The sequence below is a fragment of the Anastrepha obliqua genome, chromosome 1, assembly GCF_027943255.1.
Source record: "Anastrepha obliqua isolate idAnaObli1 chromosome 1, idAnaObli1_1.0, whole genome shotgun sequence".
Lineage (NCBI taxonomy): Eukaryota > Metazoa > Arthropoda > Insecta > Diptera > Tephritidae > Anastrepha > Anastrepha obliqua.
The window spans coordinates 184,135,794-184,153,282 of NC_072892.1; the positions used below are offsets into that span (position 1 = coordinate 184,135,794).

At 36.4% G+C, this 17,489-nt stretch overlaps 1 protein-coding gene across 2 annotated transcripts in view; it reads right to left on the bottom strand.

Annotated features, from left to right (window-relative positions):
• Positions 1–17,489, bottom strand: part of LOC129243781 (protein similar) — a 182,853-nt gene that overhangs the window by 65,216 nt on the left and 100,148 nt on the right. The gene's annotated exons all lie outside the window — the stretch shown is intronic.

Consider the following 17,489-nt stretch of genomic DNA (forward strand, 5'->3'; position numbering starts at 1 on the left):
ATGGATCCCAATTGAAGTCGAAATATTAAGATAGAATAGCATTAATTTAATCAAGTCTTTATAAGCAGATACCTACGAAAAACTCTTAAAAAAATGCTTTAAATATTCTACCCAAATACCACCTCCAATGCTGACTTATGGGCCAGAACACAGCAGAAGGCAGTGAAACTGGAACACCGAAAGAGGAAATGGGGCTGGATTTTACATGTGCTCCGGGGGAAACAAAGGCTGCAATTGAGGCCCCCAAAGAAATCACAGGAGAGGAAGACTAGCGAAGACCTCCAGACGACTGCAGGAGTCAGAAGCCCATATCTTGCACCTTAGCTGGAATGAAGTTAAGGGATTGGCGCAAAACAGACCAGAATGGAAGAAATTCAGAAAACAGTTATCTTGTTTTCTCTTCGACTGACGACTAATTAACTTACAATTAAAACAAAAGATTTGCCCGAAAAAATCTTACTTTTAAACACCCATATCTCGGCACCACTCGATATTTCCGAATTCGGTACTCACCTATAATCGAATAGTCTTGCACAAACGCATTCGGCTACGGCGCCTGCCCAAAAGTCTATCTGAAAGAAAGTAAACATTGGAAACGGAACAGCTGTGTATGCGAAAGGGTATAAACCGCATGACACGCCCACATTTCATCACCTTTTAAGTTCTTCCCCCTGCTGACCTCATAGCCTATATTTAAAACGTGCTGGCTCTTTGTAACTATCGCAGGTGAGCATAGTGAAACGAATTTACTTAAATACGTGCAACTGCACATGCATATGAATGTACATACATATTTGAGTGATATGCTTTGCTGAGGAAACCCACCAGCTACTTGCGAAATAAAATATCAAATAAAGCGTGTACGCAAAAGCGCAAAGTTCAGTTGAATTGATGATTCAAAACTAAAGCGTACGAACAAACTTCACTGCTGAACTCAACTAACGCCAAGCAAATGCAATCGAAGGCAGGCACCTAGCAACAGCAAAGTAAGGAATCAGCCACAGCAGCAACATTTGGAACGACTACTGAGACCGAGCCATGATTGGAAAGCTTGTAATGTTTGACGGCTACAAAATACCGGTCAGCTGCGATAGACCCGCATATGGGTCATATGCTTGCACGTATGTATGTATGCATACCATAGCGACGATCCGCTTGCCGGCGATAGTTGCCAGCATTGACACAATAAACCAAACAAATGCCGACCAGTCGGCCGATTGACTACTGATCCGGTGCCTACGTGCGCAATAGCAGTTCTCTGCGATAGGTAAGTACGCGCCATGGCGTAGCAACAACATCAACAGCAATAATTGCAGCGGCCGATAAAAGCTACCACTGGTGTACCATCGCCACAGTGCGACGAAGGGGGGAACTACCAAAGCGCATACCAGACAAATTAGTAACTAAAGTAAATAACCACAAACTAATTGCGCGTAACAAATACATATACATATACATATACATATACTCGTATGCATACATTTGAGATAAATATGAGCTTACTGCTTAGCCGATTTTGGGTTATTGAGTGAATGGAATTTTTCGCAATATCTGCATGGCATAACAGAAAACTTTAGCAAACCTACCTCCTTAAATTTAACCAACCAAAAAATGTATGAGCTTGCAAATTAATTATTGAAAAGTTTGCTCATTTACTCGTTTTAATGATTGGTTGAGCGGGCGAACAAAAGTGAGTGGTGCGAATTGAGTTTCTATTTAAAATTCTCTTTAAACTGAGAGATCTGCTTCAAGACTTGAAACGCTCACTGTGTAACGCTACAACTGATGAGCGGCCTTCTTCCTCTGAAGAGACGATAAGAAAATAAAGATAGGTAATGAAGAAAGTGCCGGCCGGCATTTCAGAAATTCCAGAGCCACTATGGAACCGGTTTTATTTAACAAAAAAAAATTACAATAAAAGTCGAAAAACAAACAAAACAGTATGCAGCTCAATAGAAGAAAAGTCGCAGAAAAAAGAATTGCGTTGTAATTTCTGTCAACATAATTTGGCATTCGACTTGTACGTTTAAAACTTCACCAAATTAATTCGAAATTTAAATTAAAAAAAAAAAAAAAACTATGATAAAAAATTAAAAAAACAAGTTTTTCTGTTCTATTATAAAAAACGCATATATTGACGCCTTTTGTTCGGTAACTCCCGCCGAAACTTACTTTCGTAGACCCTTTAAGTCATCAAATGTCCTACTAAAAAGGACTTCCTGGGTTTTTCTTATAGAAAGGCTCAAATTGGCCGGTAAATAAGGAGACTGAAAGGAAAAATAATTAGAGTAATTAGTAAAAACTATAATTACGTTTTAGACTCGAAATAAAAACCAGAAAAAAATTCCCCAAGAATGATATCCATGAAATTCTTCTATAGATCATTGACAATCATATTTCTATAAAAAATCGGCTCCTTTTTACAAGTGATATGTATTGGAACTACTGCGGCCGAAAGTAGGAAACTTTGACTTACTGAATTAAAAACTGACGTTTTGTTTGTTTGTTCAAAAAATACTGTTGAACAGTGTTATTAAACAAATATTCCTATCCATTATTTCTTCTTAAATATCCTATTCATTTTTTAATGACAGGGTTATGAATTTCCGACTATTATTAGAATGCACTTTGCAAAATGTCAAGATCTGATACCGGTTACCCCTTCAAACTTTAGTTTATTTTTCTCAGTACGTATGAAAGCCTCCAGGTGTTCTAGTCAATTAAAAAAACGATCAAGATTCGCAATAGAGGTATATTTGTTATTAAATAGTTTAATTCGAATCTGAATGCAACATGAATTTCTGGAAATGTTTCACTTTTTTTTCTGAATTATGTGCAAAACTTAAAAATGTGGGGTCTTTTAAAGAGATTTTTAAATTTTTCTTCACAGAAAATTAATCGATCACAATCAGACACTAGCTGCCCAATGATCTCTTCGCTCACTTTGGTTCCCACAAAAGCTAAAATCCTATTGAAAACCATATATAAATTTATTTATTTGTATCTAAATTAAAATCTCCCATTCATACTTTAGTTATTGTACAAAAATTAACAAAACAAAGAGCCCTTCTGTTCAAAGCATACATATCTACACATATAGTCTATATAGGACTTTTTTTATTTTTATTTTTTTTACATTTTAAAAGTTCTTAGCAGCTTCCTTCTTCTCTATTCTTCCAACAATGACATCAATAAATTTGTGTAATTTCCAGTAACACACATGCAATCCAATTAATGAAGCCATAAAATAGTTGCTGCGATGATAAAATAGATTGAAGTTGAAGTTCAGATTAATTTAGTCATTGCAATTTTGATCTCTCTTTTGAAATCGAATCATTGATAGGTGCGATATTTTTGCCAATACGTACTCAAGTTGGCGAAGGGAAACGTTTCGACACTTTTCCACCAGATGCCTTTACATCTCACGAAGTATAGAATGCATCGGGCCATCACATACGCGATTCAAAGATGTGCGATTCAACTGTGTTTGGGCAAACATCTGCCTTAGTAGACAAAAATCCAAATCAAAAATCGACAAAAAATGAACAAAATTTTTGAAATCAGAGTCTTCAAGTTCACTAAGACAAATTTAAATCTGTCCATAATTCTATTTGTGAACGCATTTTATATGGAGGGGAAGCACTGTGCAGGGTTCCAAGGTATAGAGGTAAAACAAGAGAACGAGAGAGATTCGATGCATTCTTCAATACCACTGCGACCATGAATAAAACTCGGAACAAGCGGCCAAAAAACATGTTCTGTTCATAGGGGCAATGCAGCATTGAATGCAACAGCAAAGCGGTTTGGACTTGCATGGGAGCATTTATTCCATTATCCAGGAAATGAACCGCTTACGCGATTATGGCCGAGTTTAACGAAGTGTGTCTGTCAATTCTTTCTCGTGCTGACCGGCGCCAGCTGGACACACCAAATGAAGAATATGACTGGAATAGTCTGGCCCTAGCGCAGCTTCTCAAGTGTAAGTAAGGAGATTACAATTTTCAGTGTTTGACACAAAAATGTGTATTGCACTGCCTCTCAATCGAATCCTTTCTGATAATGAGTTACATTCACATATATTTAACTATTCAAGTTAATCTAAATTAGATACACAAAATTAAAGAAACTTCGTCATTAAATTGAGGCATTTAAAAGAAAATGTAAGACGAAGAGAAGGAAATAAGATAATACAAAATGAATAATGGAAGTGCAGAACACAAAACACCATTAAAATGAAGCCTCTAAAATTTGACAAAGTACCTCGATTTATTAAGCAATTAACGCCATCACCGTTTGGTATCATAATTAAATGATTCTCTAAATGAAGTTCAACAGCATGCCAAAGCTAAGAAGAGAAGAAGAGAGAGGAGAAGAATAGCGGCAGCAGGAACTGTGGCAATCAAAAATTATGTTATAAATTTATACATCAGCTGACAGCACCAATAATACATACATATCTATGCACCTATGTACGTATCACTTAGAGACTTAGAATAGAAGGAGGTGGAAAGCGAGCTGAGGGCTACACGAGGCAAATAGGATGAATAGCATAAAATGAATTGGCATAGAATTTCAGCAGATGGGTTGGGTTGGGTTGAATTGGGTTTGCCTATTGAAATGTTATAGTGAAAATGAAACTAAGTGACATACGTGGCACGCAACAATCGCATCAACGATTGTAGGAGAATAGTGTGGCGAAAAATTAAACAAAATTAAATTTGTGGCAATCAACATTCACCGCTGTGAGAAAAAAAGGCAAAAATCCAACAATAGAAGACAATTGAAGAAGACAGACAATGAAATTGGAAAAAGAGGGACAAACCAGTAAAAACCACTTTAGTGGATTGGAAGTTTTTCGAATTTCTTTATTTTATTCGATAAACTGTGCAGAGCTGTTTTTTGCTCTTTCTCTTTTGGTCACACTGTGTGTCCACTACTGTTCCACTGGTTTCTCAATGCTTCTTGTGGTGTTTATCTAAGCGCGCGTTGTTGTGCAATGTGATGTCGACCCATGAATTTGTGCGAGTGTTGGAGTTGAATAGGTGACAAAGTGTTGTGTCGTAGTTAGTGGAAATCGGAGTGGATAATCATTGCTAACAGCAAACATATTTTATTATCGCACAATAGACGCATGTGGCTTGAGAGCCATTTACTACGCCATGTTCGTTGCGGAATCCCGATGAAAAGCATCGATTTCGCATTGATTTACAATGATGTTTACGCTCTGTCAACATACACGCCAACGTATTTCGCACTGATACAGCGTTGGTATACTTTCGTACTTGCACAAATTTATTTATGTGTGGAAGCACTCGAAGGTATGTGAGGATTTTGATTTGGTTTCTTTTTTGGACTACGCAAATTGGAAAAGGAAAATTTTTAATTAAAAAAATCAAAATTCAACAATTCTGTTAGAGAAACGCATTTGCTTCAACAAAAGTGTGTATTCGAAACCATATTTGAACATTGGCAATGCAGGGGTGGGATTTCCACAAAGCACCTAGATATACTAATTAGCAAATAATCACTTATAATTTGCCACTGTCTAATAAATTAAGAGCTGATATTTATATTCCATTACGTAATACCGTTCATCAGTTTTTTCCTTTTGGTGGAAAATAGCAGCACTATTTGCAAATGTTACATTAAAAGGCTTCGGCTGAGCAAATGCGAGCGTGTAGCATTTGGCATTTAGGTCTTCTGACAAAACTAACTTCACTTCAAAATTCGTTTTCCAACATTTTTCGCCCTAGAATGTAGTATGAGTATATACATTATTTTCAATTCAGCTTCGATTGTTTTCTTAAAGCATTTTCTTCTTCAAAATATTCCTGTGCGCTTATATATGTGTGTATGTATGTACGAGTATTGGCTGCAGATAAATGTAAGTTTTCGCTATATTGATTACCTAAATTAGCTTAACAATGCCCGAGAAAAAATGTTTTTCCGAAAACATAAAAACGCAGTAAAACAGTCATGTCAGGCGAAAATTTTTGAATGAAAACAAAACAAAAAAACAAAGAAACAGCCGGATGGGCAACTGTGATAGTTAAGCAAACAAATAATTGGCAATCAACACGCAAAGCTAGCATAATAAAAATCCCAAAAAACTGTCCAGGCAAACATTGTTTGATCACCTGACCAACTGACTAACGCAACGCTCCATTCCACAATGTATCCGATTTTTTGCTTTACTATATTTTAATGGATGACTGAGTGGCCTTCGACTCGCGAGTCGCGACGCACACTTGCTCTAGTAGCCGAATACAGTAAAAAGCAAAATCAAGTAACAAGTAACAAAATATTAAAGTGCAGTAACGCTTGAAGTAATGAAATAAACGATGCGCAATATGTCAAAGTAGTTGGTGTAGGGAAAACTGGAGGCTACATAAAACTATGCAGATAAGAATACTTTGAAAAGGTATTAAATATTTTAGAAAATGCCTCTGCTTTCGAAATAAACACTTTACCGTTATATGTAAGATGTAAGTATCTCGCAAATATCTATTGCCTACATTTAGGCGGCTTTAAAGGTTATTATACTAACAATGCTAGGCTAAAATAGAGGAAGTGGTCAAGTGGCTGCTATAAACGACTAAAGAAATTATATTGGGCACGAAAAATTTAAGTCGAAGGTCGTAAAAATATTTAATGACTTGGCAAAGTACCTCAAAGGCAAATGAGAAGAGTTTTTATTGAATTCATTTTCTTATACGTTTAGGATGACTGTTCTACGAGTTTGGTAAGCCAAATTAGTACAGCAATGAGAGTGAGGACTGATAAATAAATACACAAAAAACATTTTTTTTTTCTAATTGCACCATATCATGAGAAATAAATGTATATAAAGGGTGTTTTTTTAGCTGCATGCGAACAATCGAAATCGATAACTAAGGTTTGACAGCTGATAATTGATTTTACTTCAATAAGGTTTGGCAAGTCATCATGAATAGGCTAACGCCAGAACAACTCTTCCTGGGAATTTACTTCGAAAAATATGAATCTGTTCGCGAAATTCATAGAACGAAGTGTTGAGGAAGGCACCGAAGCATGGGTTCGTCGTCGTTCTCAATTTCTTGTCTTTCGTCCTTCGACTACGTGGAAAATTTTACGTAAAGGTTTTCGCTTAAAAATAACATAAATAAATAAATAATGAGCGCACACACTTCTGTTGGTGCTCCTCCTCCTATTTATGGTGTGCGTATTGATGTTGTTCTGCAAATAGAGGGACCTACAGTTTTAAGCCGAATCCGAACGACAGACGAGGAGGAGCTTTTTCATTGCAGAAATGCACTCGGCAATTTGTTATTGCCTGCCGCTATTAGAAAATTTTTTTTTTTTTTAATTTTAATATTTTACGCTAGGAGACTCCAACCTGTTGTATTGAATTGAATTGTTGTAAATATTTTTTTATTCTGAATACTGGAATAAGTGATTATTAAAATTTATTATTTCAAAAATCAATGATTGAAACGTATCATTTCGGTTACGCTCATTAATGTTGTCCTAACAGCAAAATTAAAGTAATCGGTGCGAGCCAAGTCAATCCAATTAACGTTTCATTTAAAATTCCAACGAAAAAGCCAACGACGAAAAGCAACAATGAAATATCGCTTCATCATCGCAGAAACCTGACCAACAATTTAGTAACAAACATAGACGAAAAACGTAAGAGCAACCAAAAAGCACAAAATTAGTTATTCCGAAAACATTTTGATTTATTGACGTTGATTTTCCGCTCCTGTCATCCGCTAAAGAATGGAAGGGCAAAATGTGAAGTCATAACGAAGTGCACAGCCCTCTTACATGCGCACATCAACAGAAACTAAAACATAAATAATATGAGCTCCAAATCGTGATGGTATTAAAAATGTATTTGTTTTCTCCCGAATTTCCATAATCCAAACTAATAATGCCTAAAAAAGTACTTTAATTAGACCGCAGAAAAGAGTAATGTTATTATTTTTATTACTAAGACAAATTAACTTTGCGTTAACAGATTAGGTACCCTCTACTGGGGGCCAGGACTCGGAGGAATTGGGATTTGAGGGATTGAACAGGCCAATGCGCTAGCCAAAATTAGTGCAAATCAATCATCGACCGCAATCATCTTGGTCGTATCTTTTACCAGCGTAACAGTAGTAATACGAGTATTGGTGCTCCTGCATGACCCAAATGTATGCACACACACACACACATACAGTTTAATTCGTATTTATTTATGAATTAGATTTTTTTGTATTATTATTAGTCGCATTATTTATTTTTCCTACACGACACAAATCCTCCTCGTACCTCTGCTTATATTTGTATCCACAAGTCGTACACATTCCGCCTTCATTTCCAAAGTATGTGCTGCAAAGCGATATACCTAACTGTTAAAGAAGGAGTCACTATTCGGGCATTTTTTTTTTTTTTTGATTTCGAATATTTTAGTCACGAAACGGGTAGATAGCACACATGACAAAAAAGAAGGCAACATGTCAAATAGCAATCGAAGGTTATGTTGATGGCCACAGACTAATTTTAGTTAGGTTGGAAACCCCCGTTACAGCTTAAATAAAGATCAAATCGTGCGAGTGAGCAATTCATGGGATATTTCCATTTCCCTAAGCTGATTGAAAATACAGAAAAAAATTCGCTAAGTAAGTTAAATGTATATGTGACAGGTGAATGAACAAGTCATAAAAAGATATACTTAGTTCATGGTTGGGTAAACAAAGATTGGGAACAGGAGCAATAGAGGGGGTGAATCAAGGAAGCTAAATATTTGAATTGTGATATGTAATTATATTTACGGAGTATTATGTTTTTATAATTAAATTAAGGTACTCTTGAACTAGCTTATTATGTTTTTTCTAGAATCAGTCACAGGAATTAGTCGCAGAAAATTTTGGAATACGTTAATTTGTGGGAAAACAAATACTCTTTTATGAACTGCCTTGAATATTTTTATTGCAACCTTTTAAGTAAAAGATGCTGCTATTGTAATCAATAAATCATGCAGTTGCAGAAATAAAAATCCGGACAGATGGTAAGTTTGCATTTAAAACAAAAATAAGATTCAACCGGTCTCTCTCTTAGATATTATTTAGGAATTGCAGTGAATGTTAAAGTTTAAGCGGATGTTGATCCTTAAAAAATAATTGAAAACCTGATTTGCAAAAATAGCAATCTGATATTTCTTACAGAACGGATCTCTACTCCGGCATCCAAGACCTGCATTGATGAGTTTGTCTGAAATGCATAAGTTGAAGAATAGATTGGTGAAGAGTTTATAGGAAATGAAGATATTGCATTCTTAGAGGGGAATTCAAGACGCTAGTTTAGCCCATCGGCAACCTGTCAAAACACCAAACAGCACCAAAATTGGGTCACAAATTATTGGAAAAACTTAATTTTTTCAGATTCAGGCAAATTTAACCTTTTTCTTTCCGACACTGAACGCTATAACGACGCTGGCGTTCAACACCTTGATAGATGATGTGAACCCCGGATGGCCTGAGGTTTTCCTTCGACAACCTGACGGTCGAGGAGCAAGTGCTGACAAAAAACAACAATTTACATCGCTGGATACTTGAGGAAAGTTAAATCTCATTTGAAAAAACCAGTGTTCATAGAAAAATTACTTTATTTTCCAAGACGATCTAATGCCTTGGCATCCTCCTAATATTATAGGCATTTTTTGTAGGTATTTAGTAAGTATTTTGAAAGTATCATTAATCAACGTGTCTTTTTTTTCAAAGGAATTTATTTGACAATGGGCTGGGCAGCGCAAACTTTGACGTCAACTCCACGAGAACCTTTGGCACAATTTGAATGCACTGAACTTTACTTGATCGGATCCAAGAAAATTACTGCAAAATTTTATTTGTTCAAAGCCATAACGCATAAAATTTCTTGAAAAAGCCAGAGCCACATGCGTGAAGAAAACCCACATCTCGAGTTGACTGCTTTATCCACCGTATGAGTTTCCAAAATCGATTTAAATGCGCCTTGAAAATTAGAAGGCATCTTGTGGGTCATAATAAAGCCACAGTTAATGTCGAAATGATACACAGACGCAAAAATGCTACTTCTCACACAAAAAAAAGAGTCAGCGACTAGAGTAGGCATTGGCGCATCGAAAAGGGTCTGCAGAGCAACAGAAAAGTTTTATATTGCCCGAGGAGAGCAAAAATTTAATTTACATTCAGCCGCCAATCTCCGATACGTACCTCGCCTTGGAAATGAGAGGTAAAGATACAAAACCTCTTCGCGGCACTTGAAATTTCATATCTTTGGAACAAAGTGGAAACAGCACAAGCAACAAGACAGAGTAAAAGAAATTATAAAAGATCGGAGAGAAAGGAATTTCGTCCGGAGTTTTGGAATCCATGCCCTCGCGGGTCGAAGCCGTTTTAGCATCTAAAAGTGGGCCGGCCAGATGAAATGTTAAATTTTGTTTACTCTTACCTTTTGAATAATTAAAAACAACCAAAAATTGCAACATGTTTGATGCCCGGATTTTCATGTCCGCAGCTGCATACGAATAGAATCAGATTTGGGTTGTGTGTGGGTTCCTTAATATTAGAACTTCGTCCTGCACTAAGCGAGCGAAGCATATCAAAATTTTAAAAAGAAAAGAAGGAGCGAACGACAACAAAAACCACAAAACATCTCTGTCACGGCAGTATTAGCAGAAAAGGAGCATCTGAAATTTAAATGAAATATTCAGCAAGCATACGAGTCCGAGTACAACTTGTTGCTGCATCATCACGTTTGTGTTCGCAAAATTTAACAAAAAAAGCAACATAAAATATTTAGTCAAAAAAATTTAGCAAATGTGAAAAAAATGTAAACTCAAACTATTGACCAGTCCGAGCTTCCGTATTCAGATGTTATAAATATTTGCAATGTGCAGTGCGACCGAAATAAATACAAAATAACAACAATTTAGAAGCGGATTGCCAATATCACAACAACAAAAGCAACACTAAGAATAGAAGCAACAATAATTTCATTGATCGTCAAAGGCTGCTGACTCTCTGCCTGACTGACTGACTTGACTGATCTGATCTAGTCAAGCAGACCGCATAAAGTAAATGGTATACGTGACCTGGCTCAATGCCAAGGTAAGACGAGTGGCAACAGCCATTCTCTATACATAAGAAGGTATACATATATGTTAGAGAAAGTTTTGGGCTTTGCTGGTAATACCGTGAAAATCCATTTGTTGGACAAATAATGGGAACATGTGAAGAAAATATTAATCTCGCAAATAAATTTGCATTTTTTCCTTGCCATTGAAATATTTGATTAATAAAACAAAAACATACTTTTAAAAAGCGGCACAAGTTGAGGTAATGGAATTTCCCATAGGCATACCAGTTGACAAGCGACCAAATACTAAATAAAGTAGATCGGAATAGGAGAGAAAACTTAGAAGCCTAGTAGCTTTTTGAGAGAACTATTCTGCATATTAATTGACTTTCTTCATGGGTGTCGGCTACCGCAGCAGACAGAATAAGCGGGTAAAACTAAAAAATTTTCTTTGGCTTGGCATTGATCCGATTAAAGGATCTTCCGATTCCGCACCCGAGAACTGAGCTTAAAAGCGTTTGTCTCGGCTCTCTGTCGACTCAAACCAACAAACTGTCGTCGAGGGCTCCAAACTAAAACTTAGGTGATTGCAGTTTGAAGGAAACATTGTCGATTTTCCAAAGTACAATAAAGGTAAGCTGGGAACACAAAGACCCTTCTACCCGTCAATGTTCTAACCTACCGATTGCTAGCACCTTCCGGATTTATATCCGGCCAAGGACTGTCACTCCACCAGCATTCCCCGTATATATATGGAGCATATTTAAGCTACTACAACAACAATAACCCATTGCAATTTTTTTCTACCGAATTTAATACAAATCAATAAAAACAAACGCGTTCCAAGTTATTGCAGCGAGTAGCATCTCCCAATTGTCATCCCTCAGGGCATCGCTTTGTGCAAGTAGAGAATTGAACTTTAGCTTTGGGTAACAGGATAAACAATACTGTCGCCACAGTAACCAGCCTAATTTACTGTTGGGTTTTTCTACACACATACATAGACACAGGCAAGATCATTAATTATTCTATCTCAGATAGAAAAAAGTGTCCAATGCGGCACGTGGGCTGTTACTATGCGATCAGAAGGATTCCAAAAGTCAGAAGTAAAATATAGTCACGAAAATATATGCACGATTGCTTGACATTTTTTATTGCAGTATAAAAATAATTAAAGAAAAACTGTAAAACAAATGAGTGTTTGTGTGTGTGTGCTTTATGGCTCAAGTCATATGAACAATTTAATGATTTTCTCGAGGGTGAATGAAATTTGCGAAAACTAGAGAGAAATTCTAGGAAGCAAGAAATAAAAACAAAAATCAATATTTTCGAATCTAATAAAAGCAAAGCAAAACTTTCCGAAACAAGTGATGATTATTTACAAAATACGCCAACTGAAGTCACATGAATGGAGCTCATGTGAGCAAGCAAACGGAAATAGGAAAACACGAATCAAGCAAAATTATGTCAGTAAATTTGTCAAAAGCAAATTGAGGTACTATTAAAAAAATAATCCACACTTTTCATCACTTTTCGGAAGACAAAACAAATAAACCACCGAGAATTTGAAAACCGTACACGCGTTACACTCAATATGAACGGAAGTGAGCAACGATCACATTTATTCAAGAAGACCCCTCCACTGCGCAAGCAAACACAGAAGCACAAGTTGCATGGAGTTAATGCGTGCACCGTTTCTGTTAAATAACAACAATAAAAAAATACAAAGTTAAATAAAAAGGGACCAACTTATTTATAAAAGGTGCCGGAAGCACTTGAAATGCGATGAGACTTAACTACGTTGCAAGAAGAAGAAACACAAATTCAATTGGAAGGGAAGCTTTTGCGTACAAACTACTGAATTTTAAATAATGAAACAGAAACAACTAATAAATAAGTTGAACCTCTATGGGCGCTATGGGAGAAATAGAGCAAGAATTAAGTAGGCACAAAATAGTGGACTGAACTTAGCAGAAAATGGGCACAGAGCAAAATAAAGCAAAAATAAATACTCAACTCCAAGTCGTAAATAAAAGGAGATAAAAATAAAAAATAAACCAATACCAGCACAAAATCGCGGCAAATTATGGCCCATAAATGTGCCACCATTAACAAAAAATGTTCTTCTTTAAAAAGTTGACTCAATATTGGAGCGTAGGAATTAGTAGACTACCTCATAAACGTAAACGAAAGACGTAATCTTGTTAATGTGTACACGTGCCCAGGAAATTCCCATAAATACATACAGACTCCCTCTCGACACTCTCGGCACGGACGACAACTCGGATGCCCGAAGTGCTGTATGCTTTATACGTGAAGGAAAGTACTTTGCAAACTGCAGGCTACCAGCTGTTCTACAAAACTCCCAGGTAAGCTGGAAGTCCAACAACCGAGAATAAATGGAATTGTATCAGCCGGCCGACGACGGTACTGGTATTCCTTGACAACTGTCATATGATCACAATAGCGTAAAAATCCACAGCAAAAATGCCCATTACCACATTACGCTCACATTTATCTTAACTCCCTCACACTATCTTTCGGTGCAGAACTCCTCTCCAGCAACATTTTTCTGATGAGAAAAAGCCAAAGAGAACAACACCAGGCCTACTCAACTTCATTCAAATATTTATACATAATTTCCATCCTCTAAATTCCACAATTTCAAGGATTATTTGAAAGGGATTTCCACGTGTAGATTATTATATGTAGTGAAAATATATGAGAATGGGAAAATGTAAGCGTTTGCACAAGCTTTCTCACAAAATCGATGAAAATAAATGTAAAAGATACAAAATTCCACGCTTTATTTATTTTGACTTTCTGTCCTACGCTCATTTTACAGCCTACATTTAGGCGCATGGGCACAAAGCACCGTACTAAAAATTTGAGTGCGTGCTCACTGAGCATGCGGCTTTATAGAGCCTTGACCTCGGGCATTGCAGTTCAGCCTGAAACGTCAAATACCACTTTTACTATCCGATTACACTGCCTACCATGGAGCGGCACAACATTTAAATAATAGAGTATGGCTGATATACATATGTAGGAGTGTATGTAAGTACATATATAGGATGGCAACTAAGTGATGAGCGTTACAGAGGCTCGAGAGTATGCAAGCGGGTCGCATTCGTGATTATTTTTAAATTCACACATACTCGCATATTTTCTGTAGTACTTTTGTTGGTATGATTTTACTACAACGAAGTGTAGTAAAGTGTGTGTTTTTGTAGGTTGAACTTTCACTTTTTGAAGGCAGTGACATCGTAACAGAAATGATATACAACACTACTGTACATGTGCATGTGTACATGGGCTAATTTTAGGCCGCTCGAAAGCCGAATGGGCCACGAAACATCATCACCAAGTCCCCTCCACAAAGAAAGGGAAAGTGAGTATCAGAGAAAAAGTGAGTTTTTACAAAGTTCAGCCGCACATATTCCGGATGAAAGTAAATCATTTGGGTATGAAAATGTGCGCTGGTAAATATGTATATATATATAAAATCTATATATAAACGAGTAAATCGCAGAGCGCTAAAAATATGAATGAATTCTTAACATAATGTGAGGATTTTAATAAAATAAATACCTAATGCCTATGATACAAAAACTTTATTTGGAATAAATTTAAAATATAAACTTTAGTTCGATTATATTTTCTAAGCACTTTCAATTCATTTGGTTCATACAAATTCTCTTCGTCATTTCTGTTTTGAGTCAAACTTAGTTGAGTGCTATGTTCAATTGGAACGGATTGGTCAAGTAAAAACGTAGAAAAAAAACAAAAATTAAAACAAACAGAAAAGGGTTCAATATATGTATATAAAGGTTCCATATACATATTTACTTACATCTATAATTGGCACTTACACCCTTTTTGAGACACATATATAGGGTAGTAGTTATAACATTTTTGGTTTTGATTCATTACGTACACACCTGACAACACTGTACGTGATCTAGAATTACTTATGCTTTTGTTTTTTCTATTGTTTCATATTTGACAAACGTTAGTGACAGTGTCTGTTCAAATTTCAAAGTGCAAGCTTCTTTTTGCGGGTGTGGTTTTTAAGAAAAAATAAATCTACAATACTAGGTAAGTGCTAATGTTTATTTAGTTTTGGGTTATAATTTTGTTATATACTCATTTTTTTTTTTTTTTTTTTTGATGATTTATAGTTTTCTTATTTATTAATTGGGTTTTTATTATAGAAATAAATTGAAAATTTTGTCTTGCAGAGATGGGAAAGTGTGTTGACCTCACACCAACTAAAAGAGCAAAAATTTCCACAATGTTGGAACATTGTGAATATACCCAGCGTCAAATAGCTGAGTTACTAAATGTTTCGCAGTTCAGCGTTCGAAATATTAAGATGTTACAATATCATTAGCGCAACAGAGAAAACATACGGTACATAATTTGAAAATTAGTTTTAAATATTGTATATTATATTTGAAATTTGTACTCGTATTTCACTTTCATTTAGCAATAAAATCTCAATACAACGGAACCTTCTGATAATTTTTCCAACGCATCTTTACTAATTTTAATGCTACTCGCTTTATAATACATAATCTTTGCGCAAAGCTACATATGTAAATTGTTTGCAAGAAGAAAATGTATGCCCGTATGTACCTATGTATACGTCACGTGACCGTCAGACATCAGTGCCATACCTACTACATTCGGGTATCCCGCGAGCGTGGCTTGTGAAATTCTGCATAAAAGGATTTCACTGCGAAATCAATCTGATGCCACTAAAAGGAAAATAAACCAAAAATTAAAGATTTTGGTTTTTACATAAAACAACCCTTTAGTACTCGTATTTACTAATAGGACTATTAATTAGTTCGTGCGGTTTTTTTTCGAAATTTGAAACTTTATTGACGTAAAATGGTTACAAATTTAATATTCAAAGCATTGTCCATCGCTTACTACTACTTTTTCCCATCTTTCTGGCAATTCACGGATTCCCTTTGTGAAAAATTCGGTCGGTTTTGCCGCAATCCACGAATCGATCCATTTTTTGACTTCATCGTAATTACGGAAGTGCTGGTCAGCCAGGCCATGTTGCATCGATCGGAAGAGATAGTAATCGGATGGCGCAAGGTCTGGACTATACGGCGGGTGGGGTAGGACATCCCATTTGAGCGTTTCTAAGTATGTTTTGACCACTTGTGCAACATGTGGCCGAGCATTGTCATGTTGCAAAATAACTTTGTCGTGTCTATCGGCGTATTGCGGCCGTTTTTCTCGCAGTGCTCGGCTCAAACGCATCAATTGTCGTCGGTAGACATCCCCCGTAATCGTTTCATTCGGTTTCAGTAGCTCATAATACACAACACCCAGCTGGTCCCACCAGATACACAGCATAACCTTCAGGCCATGAATATTCTGCGCCGACGTCGATGTTGAAGCATGGCCAGGGTATCCATACGTTGCCCGACGTTTTGGATTGTCGTAATGGACCCACTTTTCATCGCCAGTCACAATTCGATGCAAAAAACCCTTTCTTTTGTGCCGTTGAAGCAGTTGTTCGCATGCCATAAAACGGCGTTCAACGTCTCTTGGCTTCAATTCATACGGCACCCAATGGCCTACCTTTCGGATCATTCCCATGGCTTTTAAACGTTTGGAAATGGTTGATTGATCAACTCCCAAAGTTTTTGCAACCTCTTCTTGCGTTTGAGCCGGATCTTGATCGAGCAATTCCTCCAATTCGGTATCCATGAACTTTGGCGGCGCACCCTCGCGTTCTTCGTCTTCCAAGCCAAAATCACCACTTTTAAAGCGTGCAAACCACTTCTGGCACGTTCGCTCAGCTAGAGAATGCTCACCATAAACTTCCACCAAGATACGATGACTTTCGGCTGCTTTTTTCTTCATATTAAAATAATGAAGAAGAATTCCCCGCAAAAACACATTATTTGGCACGAAATTCGACATTTTCAAGTGTGGTAAAAATATTGTTGTTTACGCTTCAAATAAAAAACTTATACTGACGTTTGTGCCTTACGACAGTAGCTCTCCAATGAATGTTTGGAAATGTGGATCGATGGAATAATAATCAAGTTACGCCATCTGTTGTAAAACCGCACGAACTAATTAATAGACCTATTATATAAAGCAATTTGGATGAATGCAAGCAAAGGTACTAAAAAGTCTATAACTGATGAAGTGCTCCCTAAGATATTAAATAACTTTGTAATGTTTAAACAATTTTGATACTCTGATGTATAATATATTTCTACAACATAAAATATTCCATAGCCGTTTTTTGAAGATACTGAACCAAGGAATTGTATGAAGCATTGATTTTACGAATATAAAGGTAAGTAACGAATATAAATTGCTCTGACTGCTGCTGCATCCTTATGTGACGAAAATATAATATAACTGTTATC